The sequence below is a fragment of the Lonchura striata genome, chromosome 1 (genome assembly GCF_050655825.1).
Source record: "Lonchura striata isolate lonStrDom1 chromosome 1, ASM5065582v1, whole genome shotgun sequence".
Taxonomy (NCBI): domain Eukaryota; kingdom Metazoa; phylum Chordata; class Aves; order Passeriformes; family Estrildidae; genus Lonchura; species Lonchura striata.
The window spans coordinates 42,418,430-42,439,870 of NC_140703.1; the positions used below are offsets into that span (position 1 = coordinate 42,418,430).

At 34.1% G+C, this 21,441-nt stretch overlaps 1 long non-coding RNA gene across 1 annotated transcript in view; it reads right to left on the minus strand.

Annotated features, from left to right (window-relative positions):
• Nucleotides 1–2,378: 2,378 nt before the first annotated feature.
• Nucleotides 2,379–21,441, minus strand: part of LOC110473742 (uncharacterized) — a 51,945-nt gene continuing 32,882 nt past the window's right edge. Inside the window, exons 4-7 of the long non-coding RNA XR_014953860.1 lie at nucleotides 18,380–18,521; nucleotides 7,352–7,455; nucleotides 7,070–7,254; nucleotides 2,379–3,310 (exon numbers count right to left, since the gene is read on the minus strand). This is a non-coding gene — a long non-coding RNA (uncharacterized LOC110473742). The remainder of the gene's footprint in view (nucleotides 3,311–7,069; nucleotides 7,255–7,351; nucleotides 7,456–18,379; nucleotides 18,522–21,441) is intronic.

Below are 21,441 nucleotides of genomic sequence, written 5' to 3' on the forward strand. Positions count from 1 at the left end.
TCACCATCTGAATGTATCAATTTATCAACTTGCTAGTAACATCTACCACTTTTCTATAATTTAATCATCCAAACTTTTTTAACACATGTTGATGCAATTTAGAGTGGGGAAAGTGAAGAAAAAAGAATAATCTTTGGACCGACATACAGAGGTTTTGATTTAGAACCAGCTGTCCATTTTGAGCCCTAAATACATAGGATGAATGTAGACTCTTGGAATGGTACCAGATATGTAAAACTCACATGCTACTTAGAACGGAATGAGTATTTTCACAGGAGCATAGTGTCTGTTTTCAGTCCCTTTCTACATAGTTAATATCAGATAGGGAATGAGTTTGACCCACTGTGATACATGGAGTTAAATGGAAATTCTGCACTTTCTTATATATGCCTTCACAGCTCATTGCCTCCATGTTATTTTACTCCTAGATCATGAGGAGTGAGGATAAGAGAAGGCAAGTACTTGCCAATATCTTAAAAGAGAGAGTGAACTTTTTTTTTAATTAATTATATCGTATATGATCAACTCTGGTTAATTTTACCCTTTTCTTCCCATAACTGTTATAATAATATTTTTTTGCTAGATGTAGATCATCAGGGGATGTCACATGTGGCTCCCAGGGAGTGTTAAATAGAAACACTCCCAAACAAGAAGAATTCTAATATTAATGTCACTCATAAATATCAGACAACCCTTCCTAGTCCACAACCTTTCTGTTTTTCTCAATGAGTTATTTAAATGAAGCTGGTTTTGAAAGGCTAATTAAATTGACTAGTGAAGTTTTGCTTTTCAGAAAGAGTGAACTTCATATTTTGAAATCAGTAAAAACTCTGCGAGAATCCACCTTCTTCCTGATACTGAAGTCATTGCTTATGTGAATAAATGCTCTGTTAAAATGTGTGAGGAGGTGGAAACAGGTTTTAAGTCACTGTCATTCATCAACACCAGTGCCTGACTACTTGTCGTTTTACAATCTTGTGTATAAAATCCCAATAACGTACAAGGTAGTGTGGAAGAGAGGAAGAGTGCATTAAACATTTCTCTATATTATCTATTTAATGACAAAAAACCAGTGGAAAATAGAGACAAATGAGTTACAAAACTATTTAGAACAGATAATGAATATATATATAAATAAATATATATCAATAAATAGAAACCTGAAATTATTTTTTTAAGTGTTTTAAGTGTTTTAAGTGCTTTAAGTGCTTTAAGTGCTCATCTTAATTTTCTTTTGCTTCTTCATCAGACACAAAAGGACAGATTCATATTTTCTGCTTGAATGACTTCTTTTGTACTTATATGGAAAAAAAATAAAACAAGGCTTTCAAGACAAAAATAAAGTTTGCATATCTCCTTTAAAACAGATTTAAAAAGTGTCTATTGTATATTAATAGAATTCACATCACCCACTACCCCACAAAATCAGTATGGATCATTGTGAACAAAAGCATTCAAGTGTGTTAAGAACACATGGTCATTAGAATAAGAGAATGTACAAAACTATAGATACCATCCTTTCTAATCAAGTCCTTAAGTAAAAAGTAATGTAGCTGCTTCTTTTCATAAGCTTCTACAAGACAAAAACATTTACAGAAAAACTGGTTTTTTATCTATTATCAGCTGGAAAGGAACAGAAAAACCAAAACCAAAAGCAGACATAATTAAATCTTCAGGTATAAAATTTTGAAGTCTTGTTTTATTAAAAAATGCATCATAATCATGTCAGGAGTATGGTCTGGTTGTCAGTCACATCCCCACCTTTGTGGAGGTGAAGTGCCATGTGCTTTCATGTCCTCTTGCTCCCTTTCACATGCACACTTGACCTGCTGCAACCCATGCGTTTCACAGTAATCGACACTGCCTGCAAGAGGTAAACAGGAACACGAGCTGGAGTTTCCCAGCTGATGGTCTCTTGGTTGCTAATGGTTTGGCAGGTCAGGCAACTGGACTTTTGTATGATTCAACCCAAACCTCAAAGGAAGGTCACTGGATGCTATATTCCTCCAGCTGCTGCCCTGTGTCAGCAGCTCTGCACTTCATTTCTGGAGCACGGTGCTTGATGCATCACACATGACAGGTGACTGCATTAGTGTCTACAACACATAAAGAGAATGAAGTGTAGGATGCACTGATAAAAATGGCACCAGATTAGGAGTATGTAGGCTTTTGATTCTCTATTACTTTGTGGCATACTAAGATACTGATATGCACACTCAGAAAGGAATCTCTTTATGCAGCTCAAAACCTCTTAAACTTTAAAATGGGTATTATTTTTCTCTGCTGTGTTTTTTTGTTTGGATTTTGACAGGTTTTTTTGGTTGGTTGGTTTTGACACAGTTATGTGTCGATCATAAAATATGAAAAAAGTCTATAAAGATCAGAATCAGCTCTTTATTTAAAATTAAAACATTGATTCATATTCACTTTGTAGATTTTCTTTTCATACAAATATTCTGAGTCATATAATGTGCAACATTTTTCTGTTTTCTATTGCAAAGAATTGCAACAAAATACAAAGCACTGAGCACTGTTCTTTTCTAAAAGGCAAATTTTTGAATTTCCAATACTTATAAAGATGAAAAGCCTAGTAACAAAGTCTCTGTAGATTTTATATCTACTCAGCCATTTGTGTCATAAGCACTTTCATATGAGTTACCAGAACAGTTTCTAATTAAAGTTCAGTGACAAACCCACCATACATACTCCTCTTATTCCTTTCTACGCTCTGTATACTTATGCTTTTTGAAGTATACCAAATTTAAATGTTATGTTCCTGTCCCTTTAAAACAATTAGCTAGTTTTAGATGCTTTCAGGTTTCAGAACTTCTTGTTTTCATTAATTAAAACTTACATTTCCAGAGTGAAACACATGCACTTTTCAATACAGCATAAGCTGTGCTCCATCCTGCACCATTCTACACATTACTCACCAGGGCACAAAAACAGTGCACAGAAAATATAAGGCAGAAAGTGAAGGATGCAGTTTTGTTGATAACATTTTGATGGAATACCAGCACTCAAAATAAAATACATACTCAGCTCAACAGTGACTCATACATTTGAAAGTGAATAGGAAATTTGTGTAGGCAGAAAGTAATGATCAATGTGAGAATTTTACAGGAGGAAGGAACTTTACTGTTAAGCCCTGCTTAAAGTCTGAAAAGGCTTTGAAAAGTTGTGTGAATTATGAAGTAAATTTTATTCTCCCACTTTTTTTTGTTAATAGACAGGAAGGGTAGTTAGCATCCTGTTGCTTTTTTCCAGTTGCAGAAATTCACAATTTCACCAAGTAGCAAGTTAGCCAATCCTATCAAGAGAAATAGAAAATAAAAGATTTATTCCCAGACTGTGGTCAGTTCATGCAATTCTGATGGTCTGTGAAACCACACAAACAGATCACAGAGCACTCAGAATTCCATGATTAAAGAGAAACTTGCAGGTGGCCCATCTGTGTACTGATTGTGATTCATAACAATGGCCTATGACCATCAGTATTCAGACCAGAGCATATCAGAAGCCACTACACTGTTCTTTCACTTGGGTCTTGATTTCCCAGTTAAGTTGGCAGCATGCACTCCTCTTCCTCAAAACACAGGAGAGTGATCTGGTTTTCACCATCCTCTTAAGCATAAATTCCTGGTATGTGTCTGTACTGCCCCTGTATTTTGCATGAAATTTTGACAAGGCTGGGCGGGTCTTTGACCAACCTGGCCTAGGGAAAGGTGTCCCTGCCCACTGCAGGGTGGTTGGAACTGGATGATCCCCAATGTCCCTTCCAGCCCAACCCATTCTATGATTCAAAAAAACACACTCACACAAACCCAAAACCAAGCAAACAAGAAGCAAAAAACAACAAAACCAAAGACCCACAAACCAATGGAATAACCATTTCATAACACTAAAGATTCTGGATTTAGGATTCATATTTCAAGCTTTCATAAGAAAACAGACGTCTTTTGAAAACAGACTATGTGGAAGTACTGTCCAAATGCAAATGACTATACAAACAAAAACATGTTGATGTTGGATTCTACTTTTGGATGACACTTTTTCTGATTGTAATGCACTGAACCATTTTCTAGCCTAATGATAAATTAAGAGAAAAGGAGGAAAAAAGAGTATTATTTATATGCACTTAGAGAAGTGGAGTCCTTAACATTTTCCCCCATCAGATAAAAACTACTTTAAATAATATTTCCATGTGTATTTTTCACTTTCACAGTTTTTCACTGGCATACAAAAATTCAGAGGTTAGAGAAAGAACATGGGGAAGGTTTATTCTGTGCAGCTGAACATGTTGTAACATAAAAATAGAGGACCCCTGGAAAAATAATATTTAACTTGGGAAAAGAGACTGCAGCTCTCTTCATTCTTTTATTCTGCCATGAAAATACAAATAAGAAGGTAAAATAAACCTATTTCCAGAACAAATATCTTCTATAATGTTTCCCACTCAGTTTAGTGGATAATTGTAGCCTGAGAATTGTTACTGGTGGTAGAATATCCACAAGACAGATCAACCTAGCAAGGGAAGGATAGAAGGGTTTCTTTGGTTCTTTATGGCCCATTGTGCAAAACACTAAAAGTACAAAGAGACTGTTATCATGAGTTCAATGGTTTAAGTCCTTGCAAAAGCAAAAAATTATTTGTTTTATAAATCAAGATTTTCTTTGAAACAGAACATCTAAGACAAGACAAAAGCCTATAATGGAGCCTGCTGATGGAACTCCTAGGAATCAACCTCCCACTTAGAGCATGGACATTGTCCAATCTAGATTTTGTTTCAAATTTAGATCACAGTGGAGTACAGAATATCTCTGACCTGTCTTCACAATTTGTTGCAGTTTTTGATTACTCACATTGTCAATCTTTTTTCCTAAAATTTATTAATAATTTGCCTTGCTGTAGCTCACATACATAGCTGTAATATCGTTATGGTGTACCTCTGAGAAGAATCTGGCTCTAACTTTTCTTCACTTTGCTCCTGAATGTTAGAAAACCAGTTTCCTTTAATTTTCTTTTTTCCATACTGATACAACCCAGTTCCTTAGTCTTTCCTGACTTTTTCTTGAATATCCTGTGTTCTAGACTCTTAAACAGCTCGGTGGCCCTTCACTGACTAATTGCTTTATTACAATATTTCTGGATTACTAGGGAGACCAAAATGGGAATAATAGTTTGGATGCTGCATTCTTAGTGCCAAGTGAAGAAGAATTACTCTGGCCTATTGAGTACCCTTTCTCATAGAGCTTATATTCATATCTGCCAGGACACACTCCTGAATAAGGTTTCAATTGGCCACTGGGACATCTTAAGCCCTTTTTGTTAGACAGGTTGCTAGTCAGTGTGTCCCCAGCATTTGCAGGATATTGTGTTCATCTTTGTTAAACTTCATAAAATCTCTGCCAGTTTCTCTCAGTTTGATACCATTTGAATATGGTATTGCACTTCATCCCATTTTACAGGCCAGCAACAAAGACATTAAACAACATCAGTCTCAATATCAGCCCTGAAAAATGACTGATTCATTTATTTTTCCCAACCTGAATGTTACAATACCCCACATCAGGACATACTGTGGCTGTGGTGGCTCTTCAAGATGAAAATAAAGACGCAGACTGTAAATATAAACATAAACATTGGGTCTCTAATTTGTCCCTGCTATGTCAAACACAGATTTTTTTCAGTACTGTTCAACATCCTTCCACCAATAAGGAATTACAAACAACTTTTTAATCACTTGTTTCAGAAGTGTGGTGTTTCAGTGTTCCATGTGCCTTTTATTGACAGCATTCAAGAATCTTTATTAGTTGATATACTCAATCAAATGAAAGAATTATCTTTTCATGAGAATGATTACTTTATGGGATATGGGGAGACAGTTATTCATATTGCATTCATATCCTAAGCATATAAGCACCCTGTACCTTTTACTGGTGATGAAGAAAAGGCAGCACAATGATAAGTCTGAGATAATAAATATCAATTTATGGTGTCACACGGATTTGGAGCTTCTCAGTTTGAGGGTAGACTACTTTTTAAAATGTTATATATGCATATGATTTATACAGTCAATACTGGTTAAACCACAGTGTTCCACCATGGTTGATTTCCATCTTCATGTATTATATTCTAGACAAGCCAACACTTCAGACACAGAAGATCTAATTAGAATTAGGAACACTTCCTCATGTGGGAAATTACTGTATGTGTACGAGAGAACACTCAAGGCAAACTTATGTTGCTGTGGTAAAATAAAATGACACCTCAGATGTAGAATAAGCTAGAATATGAAAATATACTTTGTCAATATGACTGAAATTTCTCTAGAAAATTCTGTTGTGTTACTTGTAAGGAGCAGTGTAGGCTTGACCTTAGGGATACATTTTAGCTTTACATATCCTGCTGGTTTTTTGTGTGTGTGAATTTGTGTGTATACACACATATACCTGCATGTGTATGTTTATTGTATTGCTTAGTACTTGTAAAGTACTAAAAGATTTTGAAAACTACATTGTCAAATTAGAAAGTGCCTTCAGCTTGATGTAGCATAGTGGTAACAGTTGCAAATTCAGGTTAAGCATGGAAAATTCCCATGACTCCAGTATCTAAAATGTTTTTAAAGTGAAGAAATTCTTAAAATTTATTTTAACTGATGCTCAGGTAAGAAAATGTATTATAATTACAAAAGTATTTAACATTTTTTTTTCCTCTTTTTTTTTCAGAAAACTCCACTTTGTTACATTTTGTGGCCTATTTCATTGCTGTGTCTGGTTAATTCAGTCATGTTTCATTACTCTATTGACATGGCAGAACATAATATTACTGGTACAACTGAATGTGTCAGATCAAAAATATGGTACAACACCCTGGGAAATTAAACAATTTCTTTCTCTTTCATGTTAAAAAAAGGCAGAGATTTAATAAAGCTCTGAAAACATTTAGTTAAAATTATATTTAAAACTTTAAATTTGTAATCTGTTATGGTTCATGTGTATTACATCTCCAAGCAAACACAGTGTAAAAGTGCAGTTGCTACTTTTTTGTTAATAATGGAAATACTCACACAGACACCTGGCTGGCTTCCAATGCTTGGGAATATGTGACTTAAATCTGATCCATTCAGTATGTCCTTGTTCAACATCCACTGAAGTCATGCAGCTCCATGTGATTGCAAAGAGAAGAGAATTGCCACTTCACACAAAAATCTACCTCAGCTGCTCTCACTTTAAGGCAGATGTACAGAACGAGCTGCATGCAAAATTTAAGAAAAATAAGGAAATTATATCACTGTAGGGAAAAAGTGATTTAAAGATAATGCTCAAAGGTGGTACATCTTTACTCTTACCTATGTTGTGGAAGGCTCTTTGTCCTTTATCTTCAGGAAAAGCTGAAGAATTGCAGACACCAGGGAGATGGTGAATTACTTTCTGCATGGCAGCACAAAAAAGACTAAAACAAAAAATGTTTTATTCAGTACACAATATTTTAGTTCCATGGAAATTGGCTTTTTGGAACTTTCTTTGTCTTTGTTTCTGGCTATTGGTAGATTTCTGACAGACAAGCAAAAATTATGCTCATGGCAGAAATACTAAATACAATAAATGTCCAAGAGGAGTAATGTACCAAAAGTGGCAGAGTAATGGTTACAACAATGTTGAGTGTGTGACCGTAAAACAACATTATATATGTGGGACTCTAGGTGAACAACAATGCTAAAAACCTGCTGTTTCTAGTCTCATTCAGGATAAATCTCTAAATTAAGATACTTTTTACTTCAAGAATATGCCTCAGCAAAGTTTTTACTGTATTTACTGACACTATCCTAATCAGATCTTCTTAGCTATCACTTTGGAAGCTAGTTAAACAGTAGAAATTCAGTCAGGATTATTTTTTCTTTTCAGTTCTACTTATTGTACTTAGTTGAGGTTTTACTTTTCTTCATAAAGACACTCTAGTATTTGCAATTTTCTCTCAGTCTTTTCTTTAGGAAGCAAGTAAACAACAAACCTTGAATATTTTACCAAACAGTGAACAAATTCATTTCTCTAGTGAACAGTCTTCAACAACACTTGGCTTTCTTTTGCTTTACTATGTTGAAACCAGTGTGGGAGTTGCAACTAACACTGGGGTTTTTCTGGAGCCAGACTCGTCATGAACGAATCTTCTTCCCAAGTTATTAATTTGTATTTGTCAGCAATCCAACTGACCTCAAGACAACTTCTTGCCTGGAATTCACCCTGTGGAGTTTATATTGTCAAAATTCTGTTTTAACATGGATGTCATAAAAAAATAAAACTTTGGAGAATATGATTCTTTCATAAATGCCAAGGTAACTTTAGTTGAAAGATATTGTCTGTAAGATGTAACACCACTCTTGAAGATTTTTGTCTCAATAAGTTATTAGCATGAGCCAAATGCTGTGAATATAACAGGACAGTATATTCCAAAAAGACAGTGAAAATATACAGCAAAATTTGTTGCATGATTTGCCTGAACGGTATTTTCAAAAAAACTGTGAAACATGATCCAAGGTTCATACTAATTTATTTGTGTCTCATGGACAGAGGTACTAACTCCACTTTCTAAAAAGTGTGATTATTGAGAGTACAGCAGCCAAAAATATATAGTCACACACTACACCGGTGCATTAACTATAATAAGGAGTTCTATTAGAAAAATCACAAGGTTAATTGGAGTTCAAGACCACTATTTTAAAGTGATTTCTTTGTGTCAGGTTATCTATAGTCCAACTGTATTGTGGAGGAGGAAAAAACAAAAGGTAACTAAATTATAAAAAAGGTGCTGTATTAGCTAAGGAGACAAACCTGGACTGTTATTTGGAAACAATCTTCATGCTGTTTAAGATGTGTTATGAAGGTACTGCTCAATAGGAAGATTATGTTATTGACTACCTGTATACATCACTACTTATGTTAAAAACAGGGATATAATGAACTTTAAAAATCCCATGTTAACATACTATTCTAGAAAGTCACATAAAGACTCTGGAACTTTAAGTTGGTTTATGGTAAATATACAGATGCAAAAAGCCTTTCATCAACACATCTAGAACTAGAATACTAAGAAGCAATGGATGGCATCTGTGAAACAGACTGAGGAAAATGATACAGGGATTCATATCCAAAAGATAAAATAAGGATAGGTAGCCTTGTGGAGCAGGTATAGACCACAAAAGGAATAACACACTCTGATTGTCTCTAGGCTTTCCTGCTCTTTTGCATAAAACTTCAAGAACTAAACCACAAAACTGTTTTATGAAGTGAAAGTTTAAATATTAGTAGCTGCAGATGGGATTTGTAAAGATTAAATCTCAATTAATTGAGGAATAAAATATTCTTTGGTTTTAAATCTGAGGGTTTTAATTCATATAAGCCCTGTATAAAATTTCACCTTTTGGCACTCCTTTGATCCAAAGGATGATTGTGCTTACAGAGTTTACTGTAGTCCAGCTCAACCCAGAGTGAATTCAGTTCTTATCTCAATACTATCCTTCCCCACTACCTAGTATAAGAAGTCCACATCAAATACATACAGTGTAAATGCTGGATTAGAAAACTCTTTTATTCCCCGTGACTTACAAAAAAGGGTAACATTCTGATGCTATGACCTGATTCTGGAGGTGAGGGTAACTGAGGTTCTTATTAACAGATCCCTTGGGGTGGATTAGAGTGAAACAACAGTGAATAAATGGTGTTGATTTATTATGGCAGGTTTATTTTGGAACAATTTGGTTGCAATGGAAAGGAGGTATGTAGACATTTTGGTTATCTTATTATCTAAAGAGACATATCAATCTAAAAGTAACAAATATTTCTTAAGAGAATACATACAGAGAAGAAAGAGAAAAGACAAGAGCACATAGTGGAGAGGAAAGATATCACCATTCGTGGATCCAGGACAAGACACGATTGTTACAATTTCAGTGACTGTTGGTTAAGGTGATGGTCACAGTCTTGACCCATCAGGGTTGGGGGAAGACAACAAAACACAAAGTTCAATGGATTATACATGATCAGGTTCAAGTGGGAATGCCCAGCAATGTCCAATAGTGGGGGAAGTTTTACACTGTCTGATGTAACACTGTGGATCATCCACAGTCCTCTGGTGGAAGGATCTAGAAATGAGTCTGGGAGCACTTAGTGGTCTTTGATGGGCTATGAATCCTTCTAAGACATGACAGCTGCCTCTCATGTCAGTGTAGCCAGTTATGCCCCATCAGAGGGATGAACACCTTCAGGCCTACGCATGAATGTGAATGTTCTGATCCTTCCCCTGGAGGGGTGACTCGTACACCAGAGGCAGTTGTGTAAGGGCAGAAATTGGCATGATAAAAAAGCATTATCCCACTTTGGCAGGATCCTCTTCTTATGTTTCTCTATCTAGCAAAAATGCTAAACAAAGGCTGATTTGGAATGGTCATTCTCTGGTGGCTGGTGTGCATCCCCTCCTCCCTGGGCCATTCTTATGTAGATCAGATCTCACCATCACACACAAAAAACTCTGCTCCTCCCCTTGGGCTGGGGTCTGCAAACCTGGCCCCACCAAAGCACCCTCTGCTTTTGCAAATGACCAATTTTTTGTCATTAACGTTTAACATTTCAATCTCTCAGACCTGGCACACCTCAGAATAAACTATACCCAATTAATTTCTGTAAGATGATTGTAGCTGGATGTGTACTGTGGGCAAGGCATATCCTAGTCAGCCACTTTCCATTTTTTCACTAAAAAGAAGGAAATGATACAGGATTAGGATAAACCATGCAATTACAGGAATGCTGTCCAAATCTTAGTAGCTACAAAATAATATTCATAAAGCAAAGGTCTCTGCTTCTCTACCATCTCTTAGATAATGTTTTATACAACTATTTGGCAGTTATTGCTTTATTATTTGGATTTTTTTTTTATTATTCTTCAGTTAATTACATGTTAATTCAAAATCAATTTGGCTGGAAACAAAATACTTTAGTGTACAAAACATTAGATAATTTTTTATGCTGTATTAAAAAGTTTTAAAAGTCAACCCTTCCTATTAAAGGCCAATAAAAACTTGATGGGCTGGATTAGATACAAGCTGTTCATAAGCTTTCAAAATTAGTTACAAATTAAAGCTTTGGTCAAGACAGAGTTTTAAACAGATGAGAGCAATCTTTGAAGATTATCCACTTTTAGTGCTTTGCTCATCAGAAAGTCTTCTTTCTATACTCCTTTCCTCCCTATCAAAAAGCTTTTGAGAATTGACTGGTGACTGAAAATAATATATACATAAAATTCTGCTTTATTCTTATCCTTATATTTCCCAATGATAACGTTAAATTAGGGAGGTGGGAGCAGAATTCCTGTCTCCTGTTCCCTCATAGGGTTGCTGGTATGAGTAAGAGGAAATGTCCAACCACTTCAGAACTTCATGGCACCTCCCCCCTGTGAATGTCTCAGTCAATTCTGAATAGGTGGCACAAGCCTCTTGATAAACAAAGCTTGACTTTTTCATTCACATATTGTCTATTGTAAAGTATTTCTCAGATGTCCTGTGAGAAGGATTTCAGGGCTGTATATTGTTTGCATTGTGCTTTTACTGATCAGTTCTGATAAATTCTGATTACCTGTGTGCTCTGCTATTGTCTCTTGACTCTTCTGACATAAATAGTGGCTTTTATTGGTGGCTTTTCTGAAATAAATGGTGGTTATGAAATACAAAAAATAGTAATACTCAAATTCTAGTCTTCAGAGAATTCTGCAATAGCAATCAGCCTGTTTAGGAAGAAGAAAGTCCTAAGTGCTGAAATATTTGGAATTACACATCCTGACATTAATCCAAGATATTGAAGATTACAACTCAGATATTTTACTGGCAGTAGGTAGGTCTTATTTACATAACTATGGAATTTTACTATTTTATTTGTAAAAAAAAAATAATTATAAAATTAATTATTTTAGTACCACTACATGTATTTCACCTAGTGTTATTTCCTAAAATAAAAAAACAGAAAAAAAAAAAAAAGAAAAAAAAGGTACAATGTTAGAGAAAGGCCAGCAATGGGATGAGAAAAATAGATTCTGTACTGTCAAGTACCTAAAATGAGAAAATCCAAGTTCCCTTTTCTGAAATACCAGCCCTTTACCTAGGAGTAGATTTTGCATTCTTAATATTCCAAGAGAAGAAAGTTTAAACTTGTGGTAGTGAAACAAATACACAACTTCAAAGTTTCAGATATGGTTTAATACTATTTCAGGGGTTGAACACCTGCCTATTCAAAATTGTAGTACTAATCTACCTGTCAAAATTGTATGAAACTACTGAGATCTTCAACAAAGAAATACAGTCTTTTTTTTCCTTGGGTTAAATGCACTGTGAAATTTATGAGGTGTGCAAAACTTTGCATTAAAAGCATTATAATCCAACAAAGACATTGTGCGTACAGCTCTATTTGAAGTAGATAATAGCATCTGCCGTGATATACACTGCTGAAGAGAATTATATTCTTTTAAATACCAGGAAGAAAATTAATTTTCCTGCCTAAAAGAGTTTTGGGGAAACATAAATGACACTTCATCATGTTTGGTGGTATTTTTTAATGTAATTCAAACATCTTAACAACTAAAAATCAGATCTAGGGTTTTTTAATGTACATTTTTAAGGTGATTTTATTCCCATTAGAGATACCTGGCATTAACAAGAGTGCTTTCTAAAAATCCTTGTGAAAAAAAAATGCATTTAAATTTAAAAATAAAATCAAGATTCACATGTGATTTCACTCTAAATAGTAGAGTATATAATATAATATAATCGATAGTTTCAGAAGTCCAAAGACAAATAGAGATGTCCAAAATTATTATTTTAAGATCTATTTTCCATTGTCTGTATTTCAGTTTACGTTCTTTAGATTTCTGTAGCCTGAAATTTATGCCTTCTTTATGTCATGGTGACTGCACAATAGACATCTAAACAGAATGTGATCTGCTGTTCATACAATACAAGGCAATTTTAATATTAACTGGAGAATTTCTTCATACTTGAATTTATTAAGCTCATATATGTAATAAAGCAAGGAAACATCTGTTTTCTGTTTAGGGTGCAATTAATTTTTGATACCTAAATTCCTCCTCTCAGAAAAAGGTATGGAGTTAAATTGAATTATGGTATCCTGATGAAGACAAGGCCATTTCTAGTTTTAATATGAGTAACAAATCTTATTAAAAGTACCTGGAGATTGTCAAACTTATTATGTACTCTTGTATTAGATACAGTAACCATTTTTAAGACTGAAACATACAGTCTGATTTAAATCATCTAATGCCTTAATAATAGATTTCATGTTATTAACTTATTCCTCTTTCCTTGGACATTTTGACTTGACATCCTCTTGTGCTCTGTTTGAGAAGACCAACTTAGCAAATTTTATTGTTTTAAAAAGTCCTTTCACTTTTTTAATGTTAAAGAGATGAAGTACACTGTAATAAAGAGAAAGTTGCAGTCCATGAGTTTCAGTCTGTCAATTGCAAAACAAAACTAAAAGTGATATTTCACATGACTGGTTCTTCTAGCATCTGTAAAGGCATTGATTAACTTCTTTCCATTAACTTGTTATCTCATCATTAAGCATAAATAATGCAGGGACAGCTGTTGCCAGTGGTTCATTTTTCTTCCTTACCTTCCATTCCCCGAGTTGAAGCTTTCATAGAAGATATGTAAAGGAAATACACAGCATAGTCTATATGCAAGTTTGCCTGGAGTATGAATGAGAGTGTGTGTTTGTGTGCTTAAAAATAGCAGAGGCGTTTAGGGGTTTAGCAGGGTTTAGACAAATAGTGAATGTGCAACTTGTCAAGGGACTGAAAGCAGCCACCCATGGATAACAGCAAGGCATCGAGCCAAGTGTTGAAGATCAGCTACACAAGAGCTAAATCCACAGTAGAGTTGGGTAATCTCAAAGTGATAATGCTCATCATGGCCCCGTGCCTTTGTCAAAAGCCTTAAAGGCTGCAAAGAGCAATGTCACTCAAGATGAGCCTAGAAGCTATCAATAGGAATCAAGGTGAATAATTTTCTGTCCTCCATTCCATCCTGTGTAACAATGATCAAAATATAACTGTCTCATATTTTTGCATGTGAGTGTGAGTGCCAGAATTGGTATCTTCTATGATAAAAATTATCTAATTCCTCTGTACCATCTCTTTTTAATTTTACACATTATTTAAACATACACATAACCTCATACTGATAAACCTGAAGAATTATGATATAAAAGGGAATTTTTTTTCTGTTCCCTTGGAGTTCTGTGTCACATCTTCAGAGGAATTTACTTATACATGAACTGCACATGCAAAATTAATTAATTCAATCCTTGCTTCTCTGGATTGTCAAGAGTGGAGAACAATAGAGGAAGAGGACAACATTTAAAATGCAGATTCCCACACCAAGTAAAAAGAGTTGTTAGAGTGGAGCTTTTTTACTGGTAGTTCCAATTCAACACAGAACTCTCATGCCCATGCAGAGTAGCTGAATAAATTTTTTATAATTATTCTCAAATTCTTGAGTAATTCCTTTTCCTATCATCAAAATATATGTCTAAATATTAAACGCTTAAAACTTTTTGAACTGAATAGATTACAAATAAAAATTAATAAAATTGAAAAGCTGTTCAGCACTTAAAGGCCAAAGGATTTTTCTTTGTAACACAACATTGCTCAATCAGCTGTGCAACAGAAAGATTTAAGTGATCTTTTTAAATATCTTGTGGTGATTATTGTCAAATCAAAAAAATACATTATTAGAAAGTATTAGAAAGATTATTGATCTGTCAAGTAAAATGACTGCGTTTCATGAGTACTTCCTGTCTCAATATTTGGCACTAATTTTCCTCCTAGCAGCAGCAGGATCAATGTTTCTCCTTTTAGTAAAGTTTACCTGTTTCTTACTCGGCAGTGATGCACCTTTCTGTCTGTGGAAATAATTCTTGAAAATTACAAGCCTACTAAACAATTGTGAAACAAATCAAATTAATGATAGAGGATCCACAAGGAAAAATAAAGTACCAAGGAACAATAAAACTGATTATATAAAGATGATCAGAAGCAGAAACATACATGCTTATGAGTGTTCTTATCACTTCAACAGAAACTCATGGAGTGCTATGAATTACAGGATAAGAAAGAGAAATTTTGGTTTACTGACACAGATAATTAGTAACAAAATCTTCTGAAGAAAGTACATAGTTATTATTGTTACTTTTTTTTTTTTTTTTTTGCATTTTCAAATTACCTGTGAAATTCTTACTCCTAAAAGAACATTTTTGACGAGCAAAAATGTCCTGGTCTACTTTAATAACACAGCAGCAAAGCTGCATCATGTAATAGAGGAAAGAATTTTGTTCAAATGTATACCTAATTGTTTGTACTTCTAAAAGTTTTAGAACCTTTCCTTACAAATATTTGATAATGGTTAGTATATATATTTCTTTATATTTATGGTAGTCATTTAAAAATGGGTAAGAATATTGTTTCAAACATTGCTGCAATGAAGCTGCTACTCAATCACACATCTGATAAATAACTTTTTAAATCTCTCAATACACTCAAGAAAATAAAAGTTCTTCAGAGACCTTTTCTTACACGCATTACTGCCACATCTAGGAGGACAGCAATAGATGTTTGATGTGGCTCAATAATATTTATATGACAGCTTCCAACAGGAAGTGCAAGAAAACAGTTTCTGTGAATGATGAAAGTGAAAGAGTTTAAGATATTGTCAGAGCAGCAAGAGCAACATCCTTTTTCATGAAATTGCATAAGATCAAACCTTGCACATTCAAAGTGGATCAGAGCCTCTAGTGTATGACACATCATGATTCAAAGGAATGATTCCAAGTTGGCAGTTTCATGAAATGATGCAGGTATGAATAATGCAGACAGCAAATGAGTAGTTAACATGCATTTTATGTTTATTACTCTCTCCTCTGACACATCATTAGGGGCATTCTTGAGATTTTGCCTTTTGATTTTACAAAGTCTTGCCAGAAAATATGTTCCTTGCGAAGTTATCTCTCATCTAGAGAATCTGCTTTGGAACACCTACACAACCCACAGTACAAAACCAACAACTCCTCCTCAGCGAGCTTTACTCTGTATATTCTTCATAATTGGTGTTTGGACCTTCTCATATCATGCACCCCAAATCTTCCATTCAAGATTTCACTTTCTGCAGACTGATGCTTCCTCTTAATCCTCTTATTCTATGCCATTTCCTGCCTTGGTCTACATTCACACCTACCTTTTAGCTTCAGTCTCTTATCACAGCATTACTTTTATTTTTTTTAACATTTTTTTTTGCCAAGCTTTTCATCTGCTCTCTCTTCTGAACTGTTCTCTGCTCACCAGCATACCCACAAAGGCACTGGACAGCCTTTGATCTGCCTGCTATATAAAAGATAATTTCAACATTAAACATATTTGTATTTTAAACCCACAAACTGAGGGCTTATGAAGTAACTGTATTGATTACAATGGTATTTCTGCTAGCATTTTTTAAGATGTTAGATGCTTCACAATGTTTAAAGTTCTTATTAAAAATCCTGCTGGAGTTATTAAGTTAGTTTTGACCTCATTTGACTGTTCTTAAAGAAATCAAAAGGAAGTACTAATCCTGGAGAAAAATATTGCATATATATCACATTCTGCGAAATGTATTTATTGTTACACTTCTTTTTGTAAAAATATAAACATACTGTTAGTTCATCTGAAAGTCATCAGCATCAGTAATACAAATGCTTCACAGTTTTGATAAATCTCTAAGTTGCCAAGGTGCTTCTTTAATACACAGAAAAAATTATTGACCCTCAAAAGGCAAACACTTTGGCAATTAGTTTCAAGTCATAACCTGTAAATATTGACAAATAGGTGTCTCTTATAATTATCAGAGTTTTGAGACTTAAAAAATTATGCCCAAAGAATAGAGAACAGCTGACCCAATAAAGCAGTTTGTGACAGAACAGTAATGGAGGGCAGACAAGTACAAACCTATCTTAAGTATTACACATATATTCATACTATCCATCATATTCTTTAACATGCCATTTCTGACATAACACTTTCAATTCTTCTGGCCAAGACACAGGGGTAGGAAGAACAAAGCATAAAAAGTAGTGACTGGATAGAAAACTTTATGTATGCTAGAGAATGTGACACAAGATCCACAAAGAGAAACCAACTTAAAAACACAGTCCCCCAGAATAATACTGCACTGGATTGTGTGGTGTGTTCTGTGTCCATATCCTGCTCTCCATCACAGCCCATAATCATCTTACTAAGATATTTGTTGTGTTCAACACTAGGAGGAGCCTCTCTGATTTGGTAGACTCCTTGTTTTTCAAGGAGAGCACAATGTGACTCAAGGTGGCTTCACCTTTCTATTTCCCCTCACAAGCATTAACTTCACATACCTCATATAAAATTAGTTGGTATTTGATATTCACTGTCACTGGAGCTACCTCTCCCTACAATAATATCAAGTTTTGTTGCCTATCTTCTCTTTCAGTTTTGATTTCTGTATCATTTTCCACCCCTCACACCTTTTTGCAGCATCTTTAACAATTATTAGCAAACTGGTCTAGTAAAAGATACCTTACCCATGGCATTGGGGTTTGAAAGAGATTATATTTAAGGTTCTTTCCAACCCAAGCTTTCTATGGTTCTATGATATCAATTTATGACAGTTCCCCAGAAATCTGGTTTGCTATTTGAAGAAACAGAGCTCAGATTTAGTGAAACAACTAACTGTTGTTCAGATTGTTGAGATCATTACTCAAGAGTTCCATCAGAGACCACCATGTGCTTGTTCAGATTTCCTGCACTTTATATGCTCGCCTTTTATGATCTGGGCTTCTGAAATTGTCATTAAAATAATAATGATTTATTGAGCCCATGATTTCTTTATTTATCTTGCTGTTTCCTGTTTTTATTTACAACAATTGAGAAACTGAAGTGTTTCATTTGTTGGACTAAATAATAGCAGCTGTTTGTAATTAAAACATTCAGAAGATAGGTGGACTAGACTGCACTTACATAAAAGGTGTAGCCTAGTATTTTCCCTAAATATTTCTGGTTTATAAAGATTTGATATTAAAAATTACTATTTAAAAAACCCAACAAAACAAACAAAAACTCAAACCAAAATAAAGAAAATAAATGCAAAAAAAACCCTCAAAAACCAAAACAACAACAACAAGAAAGTTAAAAAACAACTGAAAACCCCAACAAGACCTCTAAATAATATTAATGGAAGGATAAGTGTAATATAATTTAAGAGTAATCAATCATTTTGGATTTAACTATATTTGCCAGTGCATAAGATACTTACAAGTAATACTTATGTAGTCACCTAATGTGGCCTCTTGATGCTGCAGTTTCTCTTGTTAGAGACTCATTTCATGCTCATGCTTCTGCCACTGCCTTCTGCATTATGGGTGGTGGAGAGTAAAGCAGCAATGTCATCTGAGAGACTGAAAAAGAAGACAAAAGTGAATGAAGCAGAGATTTCAGAAGACACTGGATTAACCTAATTTTTTTTCAAGCAAGACTTTTTTGACAATGGTCAATTATACACAAGAAATTATGATAAATCTGTCATCTCTTTTCCTTTAATTTCCCACTTCTTCACAATGACAGAAAACAGGGAACTGCTTGAAACCTCAAGAGGATGCAGCTGGCAGACAGCTGAGCAAGATATTTCTGAAGAGTCACTTATTTTCTGAACAATAGTTTCAGGTCAACTGAAATTACTTAAATTAATCTATAAAAGGAGACTCTTAAAAAAATCTAAAATGAATTTGAATAATGAGCAATTTTTACAGTATTGTGTTCTGATAGTTCCCTTTTGAAATGTTCCTGAATTACTTTTGTAAGGGTGGTGAGGCAAGAAAAAATCTTGACCTACATTAAATTTATTTGTATATTTAAACTGAAAGTATATGCCATTCTATTTGTTGGGTACTCTTTAAACAAATAATGGATGATATTTATCTACATCCAGGCAGCCAAGGCACCAAGAAACAGTCTGAACTGTGCTGTTGATCATGAAAATATTCCTTCTGCTTGTTCAACCTGCTCCAGCATTTCACAGTTTTTTTAATGCATTCACCTCATTTAATTTTGTTTTCCTCAAAATCACTGAGATCTACCTAATTCCTACTGAAATAGATGCTCAAAAAGGGTTCCTCTCAAATCAGCTTCTTTTCTGAATCTTTTATCTATTAAAACAAATGTAAAACACTTGAAGTTTGAAAGTCAGTTGGGGCAGGGATGATAAAGCAGTATGCAAATAGCATATAACAAAACCAGGTTTTTTTTTTCTTTTCATTTGTAATGATATGAAATAGTTGATATATAAGAAAACATTTCAATTAAACTATGACAGATCTCTTTTACATGATTGTATGGTGTTAGTCACAGCATGGATCAGCACTAAAAACATTAAATTTTTGTGCCTTTATTAATTTTGTGAAAGGTAGACTCTCTCTAGACTCAACCTATTAAAGAGAATTATGCATGGATTTTCTCCATCCCTTTCAATCAACTAAGTATGTTCACATCAGTTTTAAAAGAGAAAATTAGTTTTATAGCACAAGGGTAATGATAGGATAATTGTTTCTTATGAATATATAACCTTGAAAGAAATAATAATAGGGGAATCTGTGTGTTCTTAAAGCTAATTTTGTGTCAACTTTTTCTTGATAAACATTACTGTTATCCAATGTAGCACAATACTTCTTTTGTTTAAACATGTTTTCATATACCATTAGACATAATTTCCTTATTTCCCACAAAGATTTATTGATTATTACAAGCTTTAAATTTAAAATTACCTCTGAATATTCAACAAGTTTTTCCTTGAATGATATAAGCAAGATTTATACAAAATATTTTCATGCTTTCTCTTATTTTATCTTTCATGTTCTTTATTTAATTTATCCTTACACTTTAAAAAAATACACTGAATTAAAGTTATTTAACAGCAAAGCTGAAAGTTGGAACAACTTATTTATTTACCTATATCTTTTTTCCCTGACAGATTGGATTAATGTATTTTTGATCAAATGTTTATTAAGCTACACATCTACACATTAATTCTGAATCTTAGAAGATATATCTTCTATTTCCAGAAATAGGTAAATAAAACATCTAGCTCTTTTTCACAGAACATCAAGAGAAGAGTATAATTTTTAGAAAGATTGGTGAAAAAAAGCCTGAGAAATAGCACATGTAATTCATGTGTGATTTTTTTTAAATTACAAAAAAAGTTTGAATTTTTACAATGTACAAAATTAATATATTCATAGTGTTTAGTAGAATTACTATTCCTGCTTGTTAACAGGAGTGTAGTTCATAAGAGGTAAGGCTTTTTCATATAGGTATGTTCTATTTGAGTCAGTCAGAAGGAACCAACATGAATGTGTTATAATTTGCATGTTTGCTTTAGAACTTAATAATCATAAAGATAAAAGCCAACATTGTAGTTCAGAAATTGCAGTTGTCTGGTGTTCAAATCTTCACAGAGTCCTAGTTAATTAAATAACTGCATCCTCTTATCTTTAGCAGGCTTGTAATTTAATACAATCATTTAGCAGAAAGTTAAATGAGAGCACAAATATTTGGTGGAATTTAAATATCTATTTAACCTAAAATTTGCTGTTACAAGTAATCATATTAGATGTTTTTTCCTATTCATATTCCTGCTGTGCTGAGGTGCAAAAAGACTAGGGATCTTCTTTGTGAAATGGGACTTATGTATTTTAACAGTGTAGGATGTTGCAGAGAGACATACTAGATTATTGGCATGAGAAAGATTAGGTTTATGCATATAGTCTCCTTTTTTAAATAAGCAGCCACAGCTGAATGAAATGGAGCTTACTGTCAACCTCCGCTGAAGGTATTTGAATGAGCTGAGTCCACAGTCGGTTTCTTTTAGAGTAAGAATAAACTAATCCATTCTGTCAAAAATAAGGATATTAACTACTTTGACCTCTCAGTATGAAGCAGGTAATGAAAGGAATGGAGGAGTAAAAGAAGATAAAAAAATTAACAGGAACAAATTGTAGAATTGTCACTGAATTTTGATTTAGGACCCAGATTTAGGACCCAGGAAGATCTGAGCTTTGCAATTGGTGTATCTGCAGAACATAAACTGGTTCCTAGAACTGTGCCCACTGTTTCCTGGGACACTTAACATATATGCACATGTGCAGCTTCATGTGACATCAAGACAAAGGCCTTAATTTAATGCAGCTCCCAAGCAAAGAGGGTCCATGGTCCACACTCTGGCATATATTACCTTTTGCCATTAAATCTTGATTTTCATAGTTTAGGAAGGTCATGTATTTTAAATTTCCAAAAGTAATGTCATTCTGGCATTTTTCTAGCATA